The following is a 24037-nucleotide window of genomic DNA, read 5'->3' as shown; positions in this document are numbered from 1 at the left end:
TAGACATCATCTTTCAGGTGTAAAAACATGCCTACCAACTTTCATTATGTCACACAACTCCTTATTGGTGTTGCAATTTTTTGTTTTTTTCCGTCATTGCGTTTCTTATAGTCGAAGCATTCGCCGATGGAACGAACATATTCCAGACACTGGTTGTTTATGGAAGTGGAAATCCCTGTGTGCTCGGTCCAGAGAGTTTTTGAACTAGTTCACAGAAGTCCACTCGTCGTACCAGCCAAGAGTCAGCCATTCCAAACGCCTTCCTCTCACAAACTGTACAGGATTCAATCATTACACGCTCCTCGTGCTGCAGATAAGCAAAAACACATAGCTTTTTTCTGGATAGACAGTTGCGGATGTCACGAACCTGAATGTGATTGGGAATTGGCTTTTTTCACCATTGACACTTGTCGTTTATTTGGAAAGTATTCCTTACTCGGCAGGTGTGCCGGTTAAACATCAGAATGTTTTTCCTGTTAAACCTATCGTTGTGGTGTTACGCTTACCTGACTTGCTATAATGGCGTCAGGTGTAGTGAAGATGCTTGTCCTCAGGCAGCTGTGAAGAAAAATATTCTCGCAGTAGGATTAGCCACCTGTGATGTGGAGGCGAATTGCCCGCAAGCAGTCGTGGAGAATATTATTCTCGTAGCGAGTCCGGCCAAGTTGCTGTTGGCCTGCGGTGTTGTTGATGGCCCAGGTCCAGGACGAGCCGATCGCATAGAACGCCAGAGCAGTCTGCTGGATTCTATCCCCCAGCAGCTGTATGCCGGTTTCTTCTACATCTACATCTACCTCTACATGGATACTCTGCAAATTACACTAAGTGCCCTTGCAGACGGTTCATCGAACCACGTTCACAATAATTCTCTGTTCTTCCACTCTCCAACAGCGCACAGAAAAAGCGAACATCTAGATTTTTTTCCGTGTGAGCTCTGATTTCCCTTATTTTATCATGATCGTAACTCACAATGTCGGCATCAACCAACAAAATACTTTCGCATTCGGAGGAGGCAGTTGGTAACTGAAATTACATAACAAAATCACGCAGCAACAAGAAATACCTTTGTTTTAATGATGTTCACCTCAAATTCTATATCATGTCACTGACTCTCTCTCCCCTAGTTCTCGATAATATAAAACGCGCTGCTCTTCTTTGAATTTTCTCAATGTACTTCGTTAATCATGTCTGGTAAGGATTCCACACCGCGCAGCAGTGCTCCAAAAGAGGACTGACAAATGTATATTAAGCAGTCTCTTTAGTAGATCTGTTGCATCTTCTGAGCATTCTGCCAACAAATCGCAGCCTTTGGTTCGCCTTCCCCACAACATTTTGTACGTTTTCTTTCCAATCTAAGTTGTTCGTATAGCTATCTTGGGAATCGCCAGAAATTACTTTTGTTTTACTCGATGACTTTCCATCAATTACTACGAACTGTGACCTCTCTGACAGGCAAGTCGCGTAACTGAGACAATATTCCATAAGGATGCAATTTGATTACAAGCCACTTTTGAGGTACAGTTATTCGTAATTGTAATTCCTAGGCATATATTGGAATTTACGGCCTTTATATTTGATTGATTTATCGTGTGACCGAAGTTTAACGGATTCGTTTTAGGGCTCATGTGGATGGCCTCACACTTTTCATTCTTCTAAAAACCTAGAAGTACGAAATAATATGAAATTCCTTGTTGATAGCACTTTGCACTTCGTGTGAATAAAGATCTGGTTGTGTTTCACAAGAACTTTGTTTTCTGTAACAGTGCTGACAGTGTGTCAATACATTGTTCTCTTGGAGGTACCTCGTAATGTTCAAACACAATATATGTTCCAAAATCCTGCTGCACATCGACGTTAATGATATGGGTCTGCAATTTAGTGGTTAATCCTATTGCCTTTCTTGAATAATGGTGTGATCTGTGCAGCTTTCCAGTCTTTGGGTACGGATCTTTCGATGAGCGAGCGCTTGTATATGATTGTTAAATATTGAGCGATTACAGCAGCGTACACTGAAATGGTATACAGTCTGGGTCCAGGCTCCTTGCAGCTAACGAAGTGATTGCTTTTCCTGACATCATTTGCAGTAGTGACTGCGCTAATTGACGGTACCTCGTACGGAAAGAAAGAGTAACTGATGCTTCTGAGGACTCGGCCACGAGCATTTCCGACGACTTCTTGGGCATTTATTCGTGCTGACATTCAGACAGTCAAGGGTGCTGTCGATTGTTGCACTGGAATGCGAAATACCTGCATTGTGCGTTTCCGCAAAGTGATTTTTACGCCAAAATGGCGATCGTCCTACTAGTTGTATCATATGTGCAGCGCAGAGGGTAGCAGTTTCTGTGATGTAGCGGTTATCACGTCTGCGTAACACGCAGAAGGTCCCCGGTTCGATTCCGGGCGGAAACACGTTTTCGTCGCACTCAAGACACTTGCAACAGTCTCTACTATGACCATTTAAATCAATTTCAAACGTCCCACCACCAGGGTGCAGACTTGCTTTTATTAAGTGATTTAAGTCGCTTCACTACTCCGAGGATATCAGCTTGTAAGTTACTGATGTTCGCAGCTGCTCTTGATTCGAATTCTGGAGTATTTACTTCGTCGTCTTTGATGAAGGAATTTCGGAATGCTGTGTTTAGTAACTATGCTTTAGCAGCACTGTCATCGATAGTAGAGAAGGTATTGATAGCCGCTAGCATACTTTACATACGACCAGAATCTCTTTGGATTTTCTGCCAGTTTCGAGACAAAGTTTCGTTGTGGAAATTATTATAAGCATCTCGCATTGAAGTCCGCGCTAAATATCGAGCTTCTGTAAAAGATCGCCACCGAGCGACGTGGTGCAGTGGTGAGCAAACTGGACTCGCATTCGGGAGGATGACGTTTCAAACGCGCGTCAGGCCATCATGATTTCTGTGGAGTTACGGTGTTCATTCTCGCTACGACAACCCTGCGTCCACTAAACCCTCTATCCGTTTTGATACTCTTTGCTAGCTTAGGATTATTTGTTGCCAAGAGGTCAAGTGTGTTTCCACAACCGTTTACTATTCAAGTGGGCTCATGAACTAATTTCTCGAAATAATTTTCAAAAAATGTGTTTAGTATAATTTCGGATGATGTTTTATGCGCACCTCCGGATTTAAATAAATGTTTTCGCCAACATATCGACGGTATATTGAAGTGACCACCTACTATAATTGTATGAGACGGATATGTGTGTGAAATTACACTCAAGTTTTCTTTGAACCTTTCGGCAATTTTATCCTCTGAGTTGGGAAGTCAGTAAAAGGATCCAGTCGTTATTTTATTCCAGTTGCCAAGAATGACCACTACCTATACTAACTCTTAGGAACTATCTACTTCAATTTCGCTACAAGATAAACTACTTCCAACAGAAATAAATATGTCACCGCCAACTATATTTAGCTTATCCTTTCTGAACACCCTTAGGCCCTCGCAAAAATTTTGGCTGAACTTATCTCCGGCTTTAGCCAACTTTCTGTGCCTATAACGATTTGAGCATCATTTGCTTTCCATTGGCGCTTGGAGTTCTGGTACTGTCCCATCACAGCTACGACAATTTACAGCTGTTATACAGATGGTTCCCATATCTACGTTCTTCCAGTATTAGATCTGCACCCTTTGAGACTGAAGCCCTTTTTGTGTTTCCCCGAGACCCTCTAAGCTGAAAAACCGCCCAATCCACGCCACAAACCTCTGCTGCACGTGTAGCCGCCTCCTGCGTGTAGTGGGCTCCTGATCTATTTAGCGGAATCCGAAACGCCGCCACCCTATAGCGCAGGTCGAGGAATCTGCAGCGTGCACAGTCGCAGAACCGTCTGAGCCTCTGTTTCAGACCCACCTCTCGGCTCTGTACCAAAGATCCGCAATCGGTCCTGTCGACTATGGAGCAAGTGGTAAACCCTACTTTCATCTCACAAGCAAGACTGGCAGCCTTTACCACTTCTGATAGCCGTTTGAAACCCGAAAGAATATCTTCCAATCCAAAGAGACACACATCATTGGCACCCACGTTCCTAAGGAGCCCCATAACACGGCTAACTTTGAAGCTCCCACCTACCAATAATCCCCACCTCTGTGACTACCTGTATATACAGGGCTATTACAAATAATTGAAGCGATTTCATAAATTCACTGTAGCTCCATTCATTGACATATGGTCACGACACACTACAGATACGTTGAAAAACTCATAAAGTTTTGTTCGGCTGAAGCCGCACTTCAGGTTTCTGCCGCCAGAGCGCTCGAGAGCGCAGTGAGACAAAATGGCGACAGGAGCCGAGAAATCGTATGTCGTGCTTGAAATGCACTCACATCAGTCAGTCATAACAGTGCAACGACACTTCAGGACGAAGTTCAACAAAGATCCACCAACTGCTAACTCCATTCGGCGATGGTATGCGCAGTTTAAAGCTTCTGGATGCCTCTGTAAGGGGAAATCAACGGGTCGGCCTGCAGTGAGCGAAGAAACGGTTGAACGCGTGCGGGCAAGTTTCACGCGTAGCCCGCGGAAGTCGACGAATAAAGCAAGCAGGGAGCTAAACGTACCACAGCCGACGGTTTAGAAAATCTTACGGAAAAGGCTAAAGCAGAAGCCTTACCGTTTACAATTGCTACAAGCCCTGACACCCGATGACAAAGTCAAACGCTTTGAATTTTCGGCGCGGTTGCAACAGCTCATGGAAGAGGATGCGTTCAGTGCGAAACTTGTTTTCAGTGATGAAGCAACATGTTTTCTTAATGGTGAAGTGAACAGACACTATGTGCGAATCTGGGTGGTAGAGAACCCTCACGCATTCGTGCAGCAAATTCGCAATTCACCAAAAGTTAACGTGTTTTGTGCAATCCACGGTTTAAAGTTTACAGCCCCTTTTTCTTCTGCGAAAAAAACGTTACAGGACACGTGTATCTGGACATGCCGGAAAATTGGCTCATGTCACAACTGGAGACCGACAGCGCCGACTTCATCTTTCAACAGGATGGTGCTCCACCGCACTTCCATCATGATGTTCGGCATTTCTTAAACAGGAGATTGGAAAACCGATGGATCAGTCGTGGTGGAGATCATGGCCTCCACGCTCTCCCAACTTAACCCCATGCGCTTTCTTTCTGTGTGTTTATGTGAAAGATTCAGTGTTTAAACCTCCTCTACCAAGAAACGTGCCAGAACTGCGAGCTCGCATCAACGATGTTTTCAAACTCAATGACGGGGACATGCTGCGCCGAGTGTGGGAGGAATTTGATTATCGGCTTGATGTCTGCCGAATCACTAAAGGGGCACATATCGAACATTTGTGAACGCCTAAAAAAACTTTTTTAGTTTTTGTATCTGTGTGCAAAGCATTGTGAAAATATGTCAAATAATAAAGTTATTGTAGAGCTGTGAAATCGCTTCAATCATTTGTAATAACCCTGTACTCACTTCCTCCGAAACAGGACAAGCGACTGAATCTGGCTGAGGGACAGTGTCAGCCACAGATAGCAAATGGAACCTGTTTGTCAGACTAAGCAGGGAGGCCTTATGTTCGGCCACCCAGGAAATCTTTTGCAACCTGCCACGCAACAAGGCGGCTTTCCACTCAACCACAGGTGATGAGTCCATCTTAGTGCGAGCAGTAACTGGGCTGGCCACCAGTGCAGACCGGTAGGTTGACTCGTGGGTCGTTCTGGACTTCTGCTGGATCCCCATGGCTGGCCCACGACAGTGATGCTCATCTACTGCAGCCTCAAGCTGTGTAACCGAAGCCATGACAACCTGGAACTGAGAGCGAAGTGTCACCAACTCGGCTCGCGTCCGCACACAGTAATATTAGTCCCTATCTATACCAAAGACCATGGAGAACTACACTACTCAGACAAACAAAGGATTACTGACACACTCTGCGGACCTCTACTCTAGACACTGACGGTAATGCAAGAAGTGTGTCTAATAAATTAGACTAGCTCTCTGAAATTCAAAAACTAAACTACCAAGGCACACAGGTGAGACTAATTAATTCGCTTCTGTTTAGGAACTTGTAATATGTCACAAAATCGGTTTAATTTCCAACACAAACGTAAACGTGAGAGCAGAGTCTATTAAATATTAAATTAACATGCAGAAATTCAAAAACTACGCTACCAAAGCACAACGATGAAAATATACAATTCGCTTCTGGTTAGGAGCTACTCCCCTGTTGCTGCTTGTGTCTCGGCCGGCTGCTGCTACCTGACTGACTGACTAACGCCAATGCCAAGCAAGTTGAATACCGACTCGGGAGGCACAGATTTTGCACGATTAACAGAAGATATCGAAATTTCTTTTTTCAACAGGACGAAGTACCACTACGCTGATACCTCAGTGTAAGAGCGTTTCTTAACAATGAGCTACCTCAACGACCCATCTGCCCTACCAAGCCAGCGGATCTCTTACTGTACCACTAGTGTACAAGGTCATCTGATCTCACCGTGTGTGGGGTGAGGGGATGGTTTACGAAATTCTCCACTTTTGTGCCTCCTTTTCCAGCAGCTTTGGGTGAACTGTGTCGCCGCCTAGCAATAGCTGCGAATTCAACAATTACAGACATGCTGACAAAAGTGTGAGTTGGGACTATCATCTGTTCAAGTTTGTATGCCAACTAGCTCCGCAGATGACGAAGAGATTGAAGAAATGTATGATGCGAGATAAGAAATTATTCAGATAGTTAAGGGAGACGAAAATTTAATAGTCATGGAGGACTGGAATTCGATTGTAGAAAAAGGAAGAGAAGGAAAAGTACTAGGTGAATATGAACTTGAGGTAAGAAATAAAAGAGGAAGCCGCCAGGTAGAATTTTTCACAGAGCATAACTTAATCATAGCTAACAATCGGTTTAAGAATCATGAAACAAGGTTGTATAAGTGGAAGAACCCTGGAGATACTAAAAGGTATCAGATATATAATGGTAAGAAAGAGATTTAGAAACTAGGTTTCAAATTGTAAGACATTTCGAGGAGCAAATGTGGACTCTGAACACAATTTATTGTTTATAAACTGTACATTAAAACTGAAGAAACCGCAAAAAGCTGGGAATTCAAGGATATGGGACCTGGATAAACTGAAAGAACCAGAGGTTGTAGAGAGTTTCAGAGAGAGCATTAGGAAACGATTGACAAGAACGAGAGTACAGTAGAAGATAAATGGGTAGCTTTGAGAGATGAAATAGTAAAGGCAGCAGAGGATCAAGTAGATAAAAAGACGAGAGCTAGTACAAATCAGTGACAGAAGACACACTGAGTTTAATTAATGAATGGAGAAAATACAAAAATGCAGTAAATGAAGCAGGCGAAAAGGAAAACGAACGTCTCAAAAATTAGATCGACAGGAAGTGCAAAATGGCTAAGCAAGAATGGCTAGAGGACAAATGTAAGGATGGAGAAGCATATATCACTAGGGGTAAGGTAGATACTGCCTACAGAAAAATTAAAGACACCTTTAGAGAAAAGAGAACCACCTGTATGAATATCAAGAGCTCAGATGGGAAACCATTCCTAAGCAAAGAAGGAAAAGCAGAAAAGCGGCAGGAGTATATAGAGGGGCTATACAATGGCGACGTACTTGAGGGCTGTATTATGGTTCCAATGGTTCTAATGGCTCTGAGCACCACGGGACTTAACATCTATGGTCATCAGTCCCCTAGAACTACTTAAACCTAATTAACCTAAGGACATCACACAACACCCAGTCATCACGAGGCAGAGAAAATCCCTGACCCCGCCGGGAATCGAACCCGGGAACCTGGGCGTGGGAAGCGAGAACGCTACCGCACGACCACGAGCTGCGGACTGTATTATGGAAAATGAAGAGGACTAGATGAAGATGAAATGTGTGATATGACAGTGCGTGAAGAACTTGACAGAGCACTGCAAGACCTAAGTCGAAACAAGGTTCCGGGAATAGACAACATTCCATTAGAATTACTGATAACCTTGTGAGAGCCAGCCATAACAAAACTCTTCCATCTGGTGAGCAACATGTATGAGACAGGTGTAATACCTTCAGACTTCAAGAAGAATATAATTAATTCCAATCCCAAAGAAAGCCGGTGTTAACAGATGTGAAAATTACCGAACTATCTGTTTAATATGTCATGGTTGCAAAATACTAACAAGAATTCTTTACAAACGAATGGAAAACTGGTAGAAGCAGACCTCGGGGAAGATCAGTTTGGATTCCGTAGAAATGTTGGAACACGCGAGGCAATACAGACCTTACGACGTAGCTTAGAAGATAGGTTGAGGAAAGGCAGACCTACTTTTCTAGCATTTGTGCACTTAGAAAAAGGTTTTGATAATGTTGACTGGAATACACTCTTTCAAATTCTGAAAGTGGCAGGTGTAAAATACAGGGAGCGAAAGGCTATTTGCAATTTGTACAGAAACCAGATGGCAGTTATAAGAGTTGAGCGGCATTAAAAGGAAGCAGTGGTTGAGAAGAGAGTGAGACAGGGTTGAAGCCTGTCCCCGATATTATTCAATCTGTATACTGAACTAGCAGTAAAGGTAACAAAAGAAAACTTTGGAGTAGGAATTAAAATCCATGGAGAAGAAATAAAAACTTTGAGGTTTGTCGAAGACATTGTAATTCTGTCAGAGACAGCAAAGGACCTGGAAGAGTAGCTAAACGGAATGGATAGTGTCTTGAAAGGAGGATATAAGATGAACATCAACAAAATCAAAAGGAGGATAATGGAATGTAATCGAATTAAGTCAGGTGATGCTGAGGGAATTAGATTAGGAAATGAGACACTTAAAGTAGTAAAGTAGTTTTGCTATTTGGGAGCAAAATAACTGATGATGGTCGAAGTAGAGAGGTTATAAAATGTAGACTGTCTATGGCAAGGAAAGCGTTTCGGAAGAAGACACATTTGTTAACACTGAGTATAGATTTTAATGTCAGGAAGTTTTTTTCTGAAAGTATTTGTATGGAAGTTAAACATGGACGATAAAGAGTGTAGACAAGAAGAGAATAGAGGATGCTGAAGATCAAATGGGTATATCACGTAACTAATGAGAAGGTTCTGTATGTAATTGGGGAGAAGATGAATTTGTGGTACAACTTGACTATAAGGAGGGATCAGTTGGTAGGACACGTTGCGAGAACAAGGCATCACCAATGTAGTATTGCAGGGAGGCGTAGAGGTAAAAATCATATAGGGAGACCAAGAGACGAATACACTAAGCAGATTTCTAAGGATGCAGGTTGCAGTAGTTATTCGGAGTTGAAATGGCTTGCACAGGATAGAGTAGCATGAAGAGTTGATTAAAACCGGTCTCTGGACTGAATACCACAACAACACAGATCAGGAGATATTGAAACGTCCCACTAGAAAAATTAATGAATTACTGTGCTGGCAAACCCCTTACGTTGTTTTTCAAACAGCTGAACAAAACTGAAAGTACTCAGACATTTCTCTCTTTACTTATTCTGATCATCACTAAACTGATACACAATATTTTTAGCGCAACTCAATCTGACTTTCAACAATCCCTACAAAAGTGTGGCCCTGACTAACAATAACCTATACCTTTCATGAATCACTTACCTCACAAAAAGCTTCGTTACTCGAACTACCGCAAGACAGCGAGCTCCAATACTACCAGCTAAATAAAAGATGCACTAACTACTGATCGGCATAGTTGGCAAATTAAAGATTTTGATAGAGAACAAACAATGTATTTACCTTAATAGTGTTCAAAATTTATTATATATATATATATATATATATATATATATATATATATATACACACTCTCTCTGATGGACACACGTCCAGATCATCCGCTCTCAAAACTCTGCCATCTGTCTCCCCACATCAACCACTGCTGGCGGCTCACCTCCAACTGCACAATGCTACGCGCTGTTCACATCCAACTGCCCAACACTACAATAGCGAATATTCCAACAATGCCAAGCAGCCACAGACTGCACACAGCACAGCCAGCGATTTTTATACAGAGCGCTTGGTGGGGTTACCAATATAAAAACATAAACAGACGTCATGAACACTGAGATGCGTGAAAAACTGCCGTATCAAGCATGAGGTTCAAAGTTAGTACCTGTTTGCTACTAACCCTATTCCCAAAGTATATCACTGACAGTATCTTCTTATTCCGCTGAAAATGCCTCACAGACATATCACTGTACGGCATACAGTTCAAGAGATATTACGTTATAAACGCTGAGATACGTGAAAAGTGGTGCACTATGCTTGAAGTTTAATACAACAATTATTCTTTACTGCTAAGACACTCCTACAGTTGAGACAACTTAAGGAAATAGCTGACAACTAGTAGCACTTTTGGCAGCATTCAGCTGCGAAGCGCAAACGGCTGTAGGCGTAAACGATAGCCCTCTACAGAGCTATGAGAGGCGTTGCCATAGAGACGTTCACAAAATCGCTTTGTACACACGCGAAGCAGCTGCGCCCAGGATACAGAAAGTGTCTGCTACCATATTTCTTAATCTCTGTACTGTAATTGCACATTTGTAGTTTATGAATATTTCTTTGTACCACTGTTTCATAACTTCCGAGGTGTTCTCACGATTACATATAAATGAAATTTTTTCCGGTACTTCAGTACAAACACGTTTTTTTTTTTTGTTAGTTTTCGCATGTAACAGAAAATTGATAAAAGGAGTACCAGGGCAATGCCGGGTTTGTGAGCTAGTTATTAAATACTTTAAGTGAACATTGACTGAAATGAACTTTAGAGTGACAAGCAGCAGGTTAAAAAGGCTATTTCCATCGTCAGTATTTCCAAAACGAGATGTGCAGTGTGTGTGGGCGTGTGTGTAAGTGTGTTTCACAGATACGCTGAAAACACAGTGATCGCAAATTAAAAACGTTGTTTTCGTTTTCGGTCTGTCCCGAGCAAGCGTCTTCTTCTCTGCATACCTACTGCGACCTGCTTCCAATTGAACTTGTTTATTGCAGTCAACCTTTGTTCGCCAGTTACGTTTCGCATATCCATGATGAGAACAGAAATCCTTCCGTACAGTTCGCAGTATATTCATGTGCGTTTGCGGCGATGGCGATTACGTTGTTTAAGTGAATGCCACAGACATTGATGGGCACGGTAATTAAGCTTCATTGATTGAAATGGCTCTGAGCACTATGGGACTTAACATCTGAGGTCATCAGTCCCCTAGAACTGAGAACTACTTACACCTAACTAACCAAAGGACATCACACACATCCGTGACCGAGGCAGGATTCGAACCTGTGACAGTAGCAGTCGCGCGGTTGCGGACTGAAACGCCTAGAACCGCTCCACCACCGTGGCCGGCTAAGCTTGTGAGCTAGTTATTAAATACTTTAAGTGAACATTGACTGAAATGAACTTTAGAGTGACAAACAGCAGGTTAAAAAGGCTTCTTGTTTAGAGATCTCTGAAAGTGCTGTGCAATTGTCAGCTCATAGAGGGTTTAGAAGTCCATAGAATGAAGTTTTCACTTTGCTGTGGAGTGTTGCAGATACCAAACTCCCTAACAAATTGAAATGGCTACGAAGTTTTAGAAGTTACTTCCCTGCCATATGAGCGAGCGGATAAGTTCCACTGAGAAATACAAATACATTGTAAAGAGATAACATCACAATATATAAGGCTCTGCTATAATTTCATAACTCGTTATCAAAGCAAGGTCTATCGCGGCACATAAAAACGAACTCTTTCAACTTAATCAAAAATTTACATGTGCATCACATTTTTTTTAATGCGTATGTATAATGCGTACATACAATGTGGCTTATTTCTTCGATTTTGTTGATATAAAGCAGTTTTTCCGAAATTGTATTTTAGGAAGCCTGCAAGAGCTCCACGTTTAATTTTAAAACTAGTTTAATTCATCACCCCACATTTTGCTACCGTGAACAGAAGATCGATAGCAACTAACAGCCATAGTAGGGAAGTAGGTTTTATGGCAGACTAATTCATGTAGCTCCTGTGTGCCACATACGAGCAAACAAATCTATTGCACAAAATTCACATTCAATTAAATGACTGTTTCAAAAAGTAACATTTTCTCTAGCAGTTACTGAAGGACAAAGGTTGGGGTGTTGTTGCTGTTTCGTTTTTTGGGAGAGGAGATGAGACAGCGAGGTCATTGGTCTCATCGGAGTAGGGAAGGATGGGGAAGGAAGTCGGCTTTGCCCTTTGAAAGGAACCATCCTGGCATTTGCCTGCAGTGATTTAGGGAAATCACGGAAAATCTAAATCAGGATGGCCGGACATGGGATTGAACCGTCGTCCTCCCGAATGCGAGTCCGGTGTGCTAGCCGCTGCGCCACCTCGTTCGGTCGACAAAGGTCATGATTTGCACATACCATTGCAATCCAAACGTATCGACCGAATTAATATTACTAACATATAACCTACAATATTATATACTCCATAATTTCAATATAATTCACATACGCCAAGTCTAACATTAGTTTTAGAATCAAAACAAAACTTCCTTTAAGAGAACACATTTTCTACCTAAATTCGTAGCCTCTTTTAAATTTCATAGAAGTTAACTTAGTTTATGTAGCTAAAATAGCAGACAGGATTGACGTTATACACTGAAGCGCCAAAGAATCTGGTATAGGCACGCGTATTCAAATACAGAGATACGCAAATAGACAGAATACGGCGCTTCGGTACGCAACGCTTGTGTAAGACAAGTGTCTAGCGCAGTTGTTATATCGTTTAAAGCTGCTACAATGGCAGGTTATCAAGATTTAAATAAGTTTGGACGTGGTGTTATAGTCGGTGCACGAGCGATGGGACACAGCATCTCCGAGGTAGCACTGAATTGGGGATTTTCCCGTACGACCATTTCACGGCAGTACCGTGGACATCAGGAATCCGGTAATAAATCATCAAATCTCCGACCTCACTGAGGCATTAAAAAGATACTGCAAGAACAGGACCAACGACGACTGAAGAGAATCAGAAGTGCAACCCTTCCGCAAATTGCTGCAGATTTCAGTGCTGAGCCATCAACAAGTGTCAGCGTGCGAACCATTCAATGAAACATCATCGATATGGGCTTTCGGAGCCGAAGGCCCACTCATGTACCCTTGATGGCTGCACAACACAAAGCTTTACGCCACGCCTGGACCCTGCAACACTGACATTGGACTGTTGATGACTAGAAACATGTTGCCTGGTCGGACGAGTCTCGTTTCAAATTGTACCGAGCGGATGGACGTGTACGGGTATGGAGACAACTTCATGAATCCATGGACACTGAATGTCAGCAGGGGATTGTTCAAGCTTGTAGGAGCTCTGTAATGGTGTGAGGCGAGTGCAGTTTTAGTGATATGGGACCCCTGATACGTCTAGATACGACTCTGACAGGTGAGACGTACGTAAGCATCCGTCTGAACACCTGTATCCATTTATGTACATTGTGCATTCCAACGGACTTGGGTAATCCCAGCAGGGCAATGCCACGCCTCACACGCCCAGAATTGCTACAGAGTGGCTCCAGGAACACTCTTCTGGTGGGTTTAAAAGCTTCCGCTGGCCACCAGACTTCCCGGACATAAACGTTATTGAGCATATCTGGGATGCCTTGCAACGTTTTCTTCAGAAGAGACCTCCACCCCCTCGTACTCTTATGGATTTATGGACAGCCTTGCAGGATTCATGCTGTCAGTTCCCTCCAGGACTACTTTAGACATTAGTCGAGTCCATGCTAAGTCATGTTGCTGCAATTCTACGTGCTTGCGGGGGCCGTATATGATTTAGGAGGTGTACCAGTTTCTTTGGCTCTTCAATATAATACTGTACATTCAAACAAAACATAATATGCAACACAAAACTCTTGTAAGTTCATAGTAATATAAATGAAAGTACAAGGTGGACCAGAACTCCACCGCCAAACTTCGGAGATTGTTAAGGGAAATTTTCTGAGTATTTCGCAATAATGGACGCCTGGTTTCCGGTGTAATCATGATATTTTTAAACTCCAGTTACCTTTGTTTCCGTAAAAATAACTTCACAATATTCCACAATTCGAATCAAGAATAGCTACCGACATGAGTAATTTAGAAGTAGATACCTTAGGTGCAGCAATGGTAAGTCAGCCGGTTCAAAATGGTTCAAATGGCTCTGAGCACTATGCGACTTAGCTTCTGAGGTCACAGTCGCCTAGAACTTAGGACTAATTAAACCTAACTAACCTAAGGACATCACACACATCCATGCCCGAGGCAGGATTCGAACCTGCAACCGTAGCGGGCGCTCGGCTCCAGACTGGAGCGCCTAGAACCGCATGGCCACTCCGGCCGGCAAGTCATCCGGTTCAGACTCTATATCAATTAATTTCTTTTCGGAATATGCTGAGTCCGCAGCTCGTGGACTAGTGGCTAGCGTTCTGCCTCTGGATCACGGGATCCGCGGTTCGATTCCCGGCCGATTGAGGATTTTCTCTGCCTGGGAAGTGGGTGTTTGTGTTGTCCTCATCATTTCATCATCGTTTGTGACAATGGCTAGAGTGGACTGTGTAAAAAGGGCGCTGATGACTGCGCAGTTGGGCGCCCCATAAACCTAACATCATCATCGGAGTATGATGATATCAGAGCACCACATTTAGAAGTGATAAACAACAGCTCGCACGCTAAAACTTCCGTACCTGAGAAGTGGAAAACTGCTCAGATCACACCAAATCACAAGTAAGGAAACCGAAGTAATGCGCTGAACTATAGACCCATATCACTGACATCGATTTGCAGTAGGATTTTGGAACACACACTGTGTTCCAACATCATACAACACGTCGAAGAAAACAGTAGATTGACATATAACCAGTGGGGACTTAGAAAATATCATTCTCGTGAAAGACATCTGGATCTTTATTCAGACTGAAATCGATCCCCTATTTCCAGACTTCGAGAAGGCTTTTGGCAACGTTCCTCACAATCTAATCAAACCCCGCGCCTATGCAGTATCGTCGCATTTATGTGACTAAATTCAGATCTTCCTGTTATGAAGGTCACAGTTCGAAGTAATTGGAAAGTGATCGAGTCAAACACAAGTGATATTTGGCGTTCCCCAAGGAAGTGTTATAGGCCCTCTCCTCTGCTGTTGCTAATCTATGTCAACTATGTAGAAGACAATCTGAGCAGCCTCTCATATTGTTTCCGGATTTTGATGACGTTCACCGTCTACTAAAGTCATCAGAGGATGACAACCAGTTGTAAAATGTTTTAGAAGAGGAACCTGTATGGTATGACAAATGGCAGTTGACAATAAACAAAGAAAAGTGTGAGATCCTACCTATTATATCTAAAAAGAATTCGTTAAATTTCGGATAGACGGTAAATACATAAATTGAAAAATTGTCTGTTCAACTAAACGCCTAAGGATTACAAATTTAATTGTTATTCACTTAAATACCTAGCGACTATAATTATGAACAACCTAAATTGGAACCATCACACAGAAAATGTTGCGGGGAAGACAAACCAACGACTGCGTTTTATTGGTAAAACACTAGGAAACTCCCAGAAATCTACTAGACTGCCTAAACTAAACTTGCATGCCATTCTGGAGTATTTCTGCGCCATATGCGATCCTTACCAGATAGGATGGACGGAGGACATCGGAAAAATTAAGAGAAGAGCAGCTCGTATTTTACTTTCTCGAAATAATAAAGACTGTGTCACGGATATGACACATAAGTTGCGGTGGAAATCATTAAGACAAAAGCAAGATCTTTTCATGGAATTTCAATCATCAGTTTTCACCTCTGAATGCGAAAATATTTTGTTGACTCCAGCCTACATAGCACGAAATGACCATGGTAATAAAATAAGAGCGATCAGAGCTTACACAGAAAGATTTAGGGCTTTCGTTCTCCCTACGTGATATTCAAGAGTGGAGCGGTAGATAAAACTGGCCTGAAAGTGGTTCGATGAACTCCGTGCCAAGCATTTAAGTGCGAACAACAAATAGTCATGTAGACGTAGATTTCATATAAACACCCGTCACCAAATGATAAGCTTCCCATAGTGTGCACAACAAAGTAGCAGCACAGAGAATTGTTTTCCAAGGAGGGGCAAGTAAAAGTATAATTATACTTGAACACGCAGTTGTAAATGTCTAAGAATTCTGAGTTGCGAAAATTTGCCTGCTACAGCGTTTTTGGGGTGGACTGTAGGTAGTGAGGTCTGCTGAATCTCAGGGCTTCACAGTTTCTGGCACGTTGTGTCAGAACCTGTTGTGGAAACTGCACAGTATTTCAGGTAGACAGCTGCTCGTCGTTTTACCATGCAACTGTGGTGAGCTGGAGAACAACAATTTGAGTGTTTCTGCGATTAATTTATATTTTTACATAACAACGACTACATTATATTGTTAGACTTTCTGGTTCATTTTCTATAACAATTTTTTCTTATCAAAGGTGGAATGTTGTAGAGGTTTAAGTTTTCTTATGTCCTTGTTAGAAATTTCATTTCTCACTGTGGGAATTCAGGTTTGCAAGCAGCTGTTCTTCTTAGTGGCTTAACATGTTTCATTATCTTTGTGCCATTAACAATGGGTAATTTTTTCATTTCTGCAAAATGCAAAAGGTTTTTCAAGTAATATTTATTGATGTTTGTTTTTATAATTACCTTATTTGCTAGAACGTTAAGTTCTGAAGGACCTTTTTAACTTTTGTATTGCTTAGCATCTACAACGAAATGATGTTTCTGTGAGCTTGGTTGTCGATTTAGCAGACCACTGTGTCTATAAACATAATTTTATTGATTGAAAATATTTCTCATCAATAAGAACAGTTGTTAACATAAAAGACGAGCCTGAATTTCCATAGTTGATTCTGCAAACATGATTGCTGTTAGAGTTTCAAAACCAATCGATGTGTTTTTCTCAGGTTTGTCAATGATTTGTCTTATCCAGCAACATAATTCATTTCTAATGTATGTAACATCTGTTATACTAAATGACTATCCTGTAACCCGATACCACTTGAAGGTTGCCTATCTAGTGGCTACCAGGGGCAACAACAATTGGATTTTCAATATTTCCAGAAGTTAACGACCTTCTTCTTCTTCTTCTTCTTCTTCTTCTTCTTGGTGTCATACGCTTGTAGTGCGTCGGCTGCTCACAGGCGGCGTTCCCTTGCTTCTTGAACCAGCTCTTCAAAGTTGTTGATGCCAGTCCATGTCTTGATATTCTGTGACCATGATTGCTTCCTTCTACCTGGTGGGCGCTTTCCTTCAATTCTGCCTTCTAGAATTAATTGCGGAAGTTCATATTTCTTTCCTATCATAATGTACCCCAGGTACGATGTCTTTCTTCTTTTAATCGTCCCCATTAGTTCTCTATCCGCCCCGGCTCTACGCAGCACTTCAGCATTGCTCATTTTCTCAGTCCATGGTATTTTTAGCTATCGGCGCAAGAACCACGTTTCTGTCGCTTCTAAACCCTTTACAGAAGCTGCTTTGGTTGACCAAGTTTCCGCTCCACAGAATAGGACAGGGATAACATAGCATTGTACCACCTTTATTCTCAGATGGAGCGGCATGTCTGTGTATATCAGCACATTTCGTAGGTTTGGGAACGTTTCTTTCGCAATCACACAGCGAATCTTAATTTCGCCATCACAATCAAGTTTCGTGATTATGACAGATCCTAGATACTTAAATTTGGTTACTTTCTCGATTTTACTACCCTTAATGACCAGGGACTCCTTTTGACCAGGGGTTCTTTCAAATGACATCCATTTAGTTTTCTTGGCATTTATTCTGACACCAAAATGCTGACCAGCTTTATCTATTTCTGTAAGTATTTTCTGTAGCTCGGCTACGGATTGTGCAAACAAATCTGTGTCGTCGGCATACCGTAAGTTCCAGATCTTCACTCCATTTACTTTTATGCCAAATAATTCTGAGTACTGACCGGATCGAAAAATCTTGTCCACGTACATATTGATCAGTAACTGGTATAATATACAGCCCTGGCGGACTTCTTTCAGTATTTGCACAGATTCTGTTTTTAAATTTTTGTTAATTCTTTCCTCTGCTCTCTGATTCCAGTATAACTGCTGAATTATTCTTATGTCCTTACCATCCAGTCCTATTTCTCGTCAGACTGTGATAAGGGGGTCATACTTAACGGTGTGAAATGCTTTCTCATAGTCGATAAACCATGTATGGAAATCCTACTGATAGTCATAGCATCATTGCATAAGTATCTTCATGCCAAATAACGCTTCTCGGTTTCCCACTCCCTTCATAACACCAAACAGGGTTTCCAAAAAATGGTTCAAATGGCTCTGAGCAGTATGGGACTTAACATCTGAGGTCATCAGTCTCCTAGAACTTAGAACTACTTAAACGTAACTAACCTAAGGACATCACACACATCCATGCCTGAGGCAGGATTCGAATTGCGACCGTAGCGGTCGCGCGGTTCCAGACTGTAGCGTCTAGAACCGCTCGGCCAAAACAGGGTTTCTCCACAATGCTCCTCATATTGATGATAAATTCGGTTACGTATAATTCGTAGAAAAGTTTTCAGAGCATGACTCATCAACAAGAGCAATCGCAATGCTGAGCACGGTTTTGCATTTGCTTTCTTCGGTAATGGGACGAAGGTTGATTTCAGCCATTTATCCGGGATCTGACCTGACTGTAAATTTCATTAAATAGGGCTGTCATCGATTTTAAGTCTATGCATTTTAAAATTTCAGTGGGTAAGTTGTCTCCACCAGGCGCTTTTCTGTTCTTTGTTACTTTCAGCGCACATTCTACCTCTGATTGTAAGATACGTGGACCAGATTCTTCTTCATCTTGATTTACTGTCGTGTCACTTTTATCGCGAAACAGAGGTGATATATAATTCTCCCAGGGTTTTGCCATTTTTTCCGATTCGGGAACAATCCGATTATGCTCATCTCTTAAAGCAATTAGATTCTGCTTCTTAAAGTTTCCAGCTATAACCTTGATCTTCTTATGAAAACTATACGAGTCATGTAATTTCAGCATTTCTTGCGCTTCGGTGTATTGTTCCTTAGTTCACTTTGCTTTTGCTTCTCAAACAATCTTCTTTATTTCTTTATGTGTCTGTTGGTATTCCCCGATTTTTATGATGCACCTTCTGTATTCTACGATCTTCCATTTTCAGTTTAATATCTTCTGTCATCAAGGGCTTAGACTTCTGTTTTTTACACGTACCAATATTGGCTGTAGCAACTTGGATGGCTGCATTGCGTACCTTTACCCAGGATTCATTAGTACTTCTTTCTTGGATCTAGTCTATGGGTGGCATGTAATTTGCCATTTCTTTCACCACCTCCGCTCTCAATTTTAAGTTCTTCAGTTTTTCAGTATCAAATCTTACACCCATGCTGTTTTTCGGCTTTGAACGTTGAAATTTAATCTTTATGGTACCAATAACAGGACTGTTGTCTGATCCAATATCTGCACCTGAATATGCTGCTGCATGGGTCATGCTGTTTCGAAATCGCTTATTGATCAGTAAATAATCAATCTGATTTCTAACTATTCTCCCTTCTGCGTCTTGGGATGACTTCCAGGAGTACAGTCTTCTGGCATGTAGCTTGTAAAAAGTGTTTTTAATTGTGAATTCTTCAGCCCTACAGAAAGCGATGAGGGCAATACCTCTTTTATTGGTTTCACAAAGACCAAATCCTCCTGCGACTCCATCAGTTCTTGCATTTCCAACTTTTGCATTGAGATCTCCCATTATCAAGTTCATGTTTTCGTTCTTCAAGGTTCGCGTTATTGAATAGAGATCATTATAGAAGCTCTCCATTTCTTCATCGCTCTTGTCTGGTGTTGGGGCATATACCTGAACTACATTCACATTCTACTTCAGGACTCTAATGTGTCAGATTTTGCAGCTGTGTTAATTTCACTGTTCATGAATTTTTTCCCATCTGTGATCGCCACTCCATTTTTCCCGCTTGTAGGAGGTCCTGAATAGAACATTCTTTTATCTTCTTGACTGACACATCCACTATCGAGCCATCTATGTTCACTGATACTGAGTATATCTATCTTTAAGCGTGTCAGCCGGCCGAAGTGGTCGTGCGGTTCTAGGCGCTGCAGTCTGGAACCACGAGACCGCTACGGTCGCAGGTTCGAATCCTGCCTCGGGCATGGATGTGTGTGATGTCCTTAGGTTAGTTAGGTTTAATTAGTTCTAAGTTCTAGGGGACTAATGACTTCAGAAGTTGAATCCCATAGTGCTCAGAGCCATTTGAACCATTTTTTAAGCGTGTCATTTCCTTGAAGAGATTCTGCCTCTTTCCTCCTTCTAATAGACTTCATGGGTTCCAAGTAGCACATGAGAAGGTATACTTTGTTTTTCTTTTTGTATTCTGTGTTTGACATGCTGGACCAGGCTCCCCAGAATCCTCCACCCTAGTTGCACCACTGATGGGGAAGGATTTCCCTTACGGGTTACCTCCTGGGGCAGTTTTCCATTTTTTTTTTCCATCATGTGTTAAAGATGCGGTAGAACAGGTTTACTGGTGTGTGTTCTGGGGAAGGAAAGAGCACTGTGATTTCCCGTTGCCTTCAGTGCTTAGGTTGGAAACTGAAAGACACCCTCAAGCCTCGATACATAATACCATCGAAGTCGAAGAAAACAAGAACTGCCCAAGGGAGGCCACAAGAAAGCGACAGAAAGGGACCTGACACAAGTAAGTGGAAGCAATGTTAGACTTAGCTCGGGGCCCCATGGATGCTACACGCGTACATCTAGATGAAGTCCCATGGGGGAAGTTAATGACCGAATTTAAAAATTTAAAACCCTCTCATGATCTGCTTACTAAGAGGTATAATCTTGTGTTAAAAGTTTCACGCAATAAGACTACTATTGCTACTATTGTAGTAAGAAACCGTGTGCTTGTCTTGTAGCTGCGTAACTAATGATGCGCAAATACCCGAACTTCATTCATCCAGTACTTGAGAATGAGAGCACTTAGCTATTTCCAACAAACTTAAAATAATTTCAAACGTCTTCAAAAAATTTTTCTCGTTTGCATGCTTAACGTAAAATATTTAGCACATTACCTCAGTTGTAAAGTAATAGACGTTTGAAACAGTTGTATATACAAGAGTTCGATACTTATTTAGTGTAAGTTTTAAATTAAGCGCATTATTGCGACCTCTATGTTTCTGTTGCACAAGGGGCGTTCAATAAGCAAAGCAACAAATTTTTTCCTGTAAGCGATTAGGTTTTATTCAGGATTCCCCACTCTGTTGGCAAAACCCTATTTTTCAATACAATCGCCGTTCAATGCGACGGACTTACGCCACGTTATTGGGATTGCCTTTGTCTGTATGTCCATACTATGTGTCGACCACTCTACTGGTCGACGTTGGAGCCAACGACTTGCTCCGTCATTAACCTCCCTATCGTCAACGGTACTGATTCAAGTGGAGTGCATCCTTCATTGGGCCAGACAGATAGAAGTCGAAAGGTGAGAGATCCGGGCTGTAGGGTAGATGAGGCAGAACAGTCCAGTGAAGTTTTGTGAGCTCTTCTTGGGTGTGCTGTATTGTGTGAGGCCTTGCGTTGTCATGGAGAAGGAGACGTTCGTTTGCATTTTTGTGGCGACGAACGCGCTGACGTCGTTCCTTCAATTTCCTGATGGTACCGAAAAACTCTTCAGAGTTGTCCGTGGCACAATGACGGAGGACATCAAAAAGAATTGGCCGTCCAGTGTCCTAGATGTCTGGTACCATGAGTCTATCTGCTGAGGGTGCGACTTCGAACTTTTTCTTCGGAGGAGAGGCAACGTGGCTCCTCTCCATGGATTGCCGTTTTGTTTCCGGTTCGAAGTGATGAACCAGTGTTTCATCGTCTGTGACGATCTTAGACAAAAAATTGTTACGGTCAGCCCCGTAACTCGCAAGCAATTCCTCACTGGTGGTTCTACATCTACATCTACATACGTACTCCGCAATCCACCATACGGTGCGTACCAGAACTAGCATCTTCTCTCCCTGTTCCACTCCCAAACAGAACGAGAGAAAAATGACTGCCTATATGCCTCTGTACGAGCCCTAATCTCTCTTATCTTTGTGGTCTTTCCGCGAAATGTAAGTTGGCGGCAGTAAAATTGTACTGCAGTCAGCCTCAAATGCTGGTTCTCTATATTTCCTCAGTATTGATTCACGAAAAGAAAGCCTCCTTTCCTCTAGAGACTCCCACCCGAGTTCCTGAAGCATTTCCGTAACACTCGCGTGATGATCAAACCTACCAGTAACAAATCTAGCAGCCCGCCTCTGAATTGCTTCTATGTCCTCCCTCAATCCGACCTGATAGGGATCCCAAACGCTCGATCAGTACTCAAGAATAGGTCGTATTAGTGTTTTATAAGCGGTCTCCTTTACAGATGAACCACATATTCCCAAAATTCTAGGGGGACTGATGACCACAGCTGTTAAGTCCCATAGTGCTCAGAGCCATTTGAACCATTTTTGAACCCAAAATTCTACCAATGAACCGAAGACGACTATCCGCATTCCCCACAACTCCCACTACATGCTTGTCCCACTTCATATCGCTCTGCAGTGTTGCGCCCAAATATTTAATCGACGTGACTGTGTCAAGCGCTACACTACTAAAGGAGTATTCAGACATTACAGGATTCTTTTTCCTATTCATCTGCATTAATTTACATTTATCTATATTTAGAGTTAGCTGCCATTCTTTACACCAATCACAAATCCTGTCCAAGTCATCTTGTATCCTCCTACAGTCACTCAACGACGACACCTTCCCGTACACCACAGCATCGTCGGCAAACAGCCGCACATTGCTATCCACCCTATCCAAATATCATTTATGTAGATAGAAAACAACAACGGACCTACCACACTTCCCTGGGGCACTCCAAATGATACCCTCACCTCTGATGAACACTCACCACCGAGGACGTCGTACTGGGTTCTATTACTTAAGAAGTCTTCGAGCCACTCACATACTTGGGAACCAATCCCATATGCTCGTACCTTAGTTAGGAGTCTGCAGTGGGGCACCGTGTCAAACGCTTTCCGGAAGTCAAGGAATATGGCATCCGTCTGATACCCTTCATCCATGGTTCGCAAGATATCATGTGAAAAAAGGGCGAGTTGCGTTTTTCAGGAGCGATGCTTTCTAAAGCCGTGCTGATGCATGGACAGCAACTTCTCTGTCTCAAGGAAATTCATTATATTCGAACTGAGAATGTGTTCGAGAATCCTGCAACAAACCGATGTTAAGGATATTGGTCTGTAATTTTGAGGATCCGTCCTTCTACCCTTCTTATATACAGGCGTCACCAGCGCTTTTTTCCAGTCGCTCGGGACTTTACGTTGGGCAAGAGATTCGCGATACATGCAAGCTAAGTAAGGAGCCAATGCAGTATAGTACTCTCAGTAAAACCGAATTGGAATCCCATCAGGACCTGGCGATTTATTTGTTTTCGACCCACTCAGCTGCTTCACAACCCGAGGGATATCTATCACCATGTCCTCCATACGGGAATCTGTACGAGACTCAAACGGCGGTATGTTTGTACGATCCTCCTGCGTGAAAGATTTCTCAAATGCTAAATTTAAAATTTCAGATTTCGTTTTGCCGTCTTCCGTTGCCAGGCCAGACTGATCAGTGAGGACTGGATGGAAGCCTTCGACCCGCTTACCGATTTTACGTAAGACCAGAATTTCCTTGGGTTTTCAGCAAGATCTTTTGCTAAGGTACGACGGTGGTAGTGGTTGAATGCTTCGCGCATCGCTCTTTTTACAGCAGCACGAACCTCTACTAACTTTTGCCTGTCCTCATTCCTCTGATCTTTCTTGTACAGCTAGTGCAACTGCCTTTGCTCTTTATGGTGTTCCGTTAGGCAGCGAGGAAACCAGCGGGCACACAACTTTGAGTACCCCAACTGGTGGTGCGTCAGCGCTACCAACAGAGACATCCAGTTCTGCAGCGAGGTATTCTATTGTGATCCATTGATCACCTCAAATACGAGTGTCCGCACCTT

General features: G+C 42.4%; 1 non-coding gene across 1 annotated transcript; it reads left to right on the top strand.

Moving 5' to 3' along the window:
* Positions 1–2336: 2336 nt before the first annotated feature.
* On the top strand, positions 2337–2409 carry Trnav-aac (transfer RNA valine (anticodon AAC)). Its single transcript has one exon. It is a non-coding gene; the product is annotated as a tRNA-Val (tRNA).
* Positions 2410–24037: the final 21628 nt, after the last annotated feature.

This window comes from Schistocerca serialis, chromosome 1 (assembly GCF_023864345.2).
Source record: "Schistocerca serialis cubense isolate TAMUIC-IGC-003099 chromosome 1, iqSchSeri2.2, whole genome shotgun sequence".
Lineage (NCBI taxonomy): Eukaryota > Metazoa > Arthropoda > Insecta > Orthoptera > Acrididae > Schistocerca > Schistocerca serialis.
The sequence above is the reverse complement of the archived record's forward strand: the minus strand, read 5'-3'. Positions and strand labels throughout refer to the sequence as shown.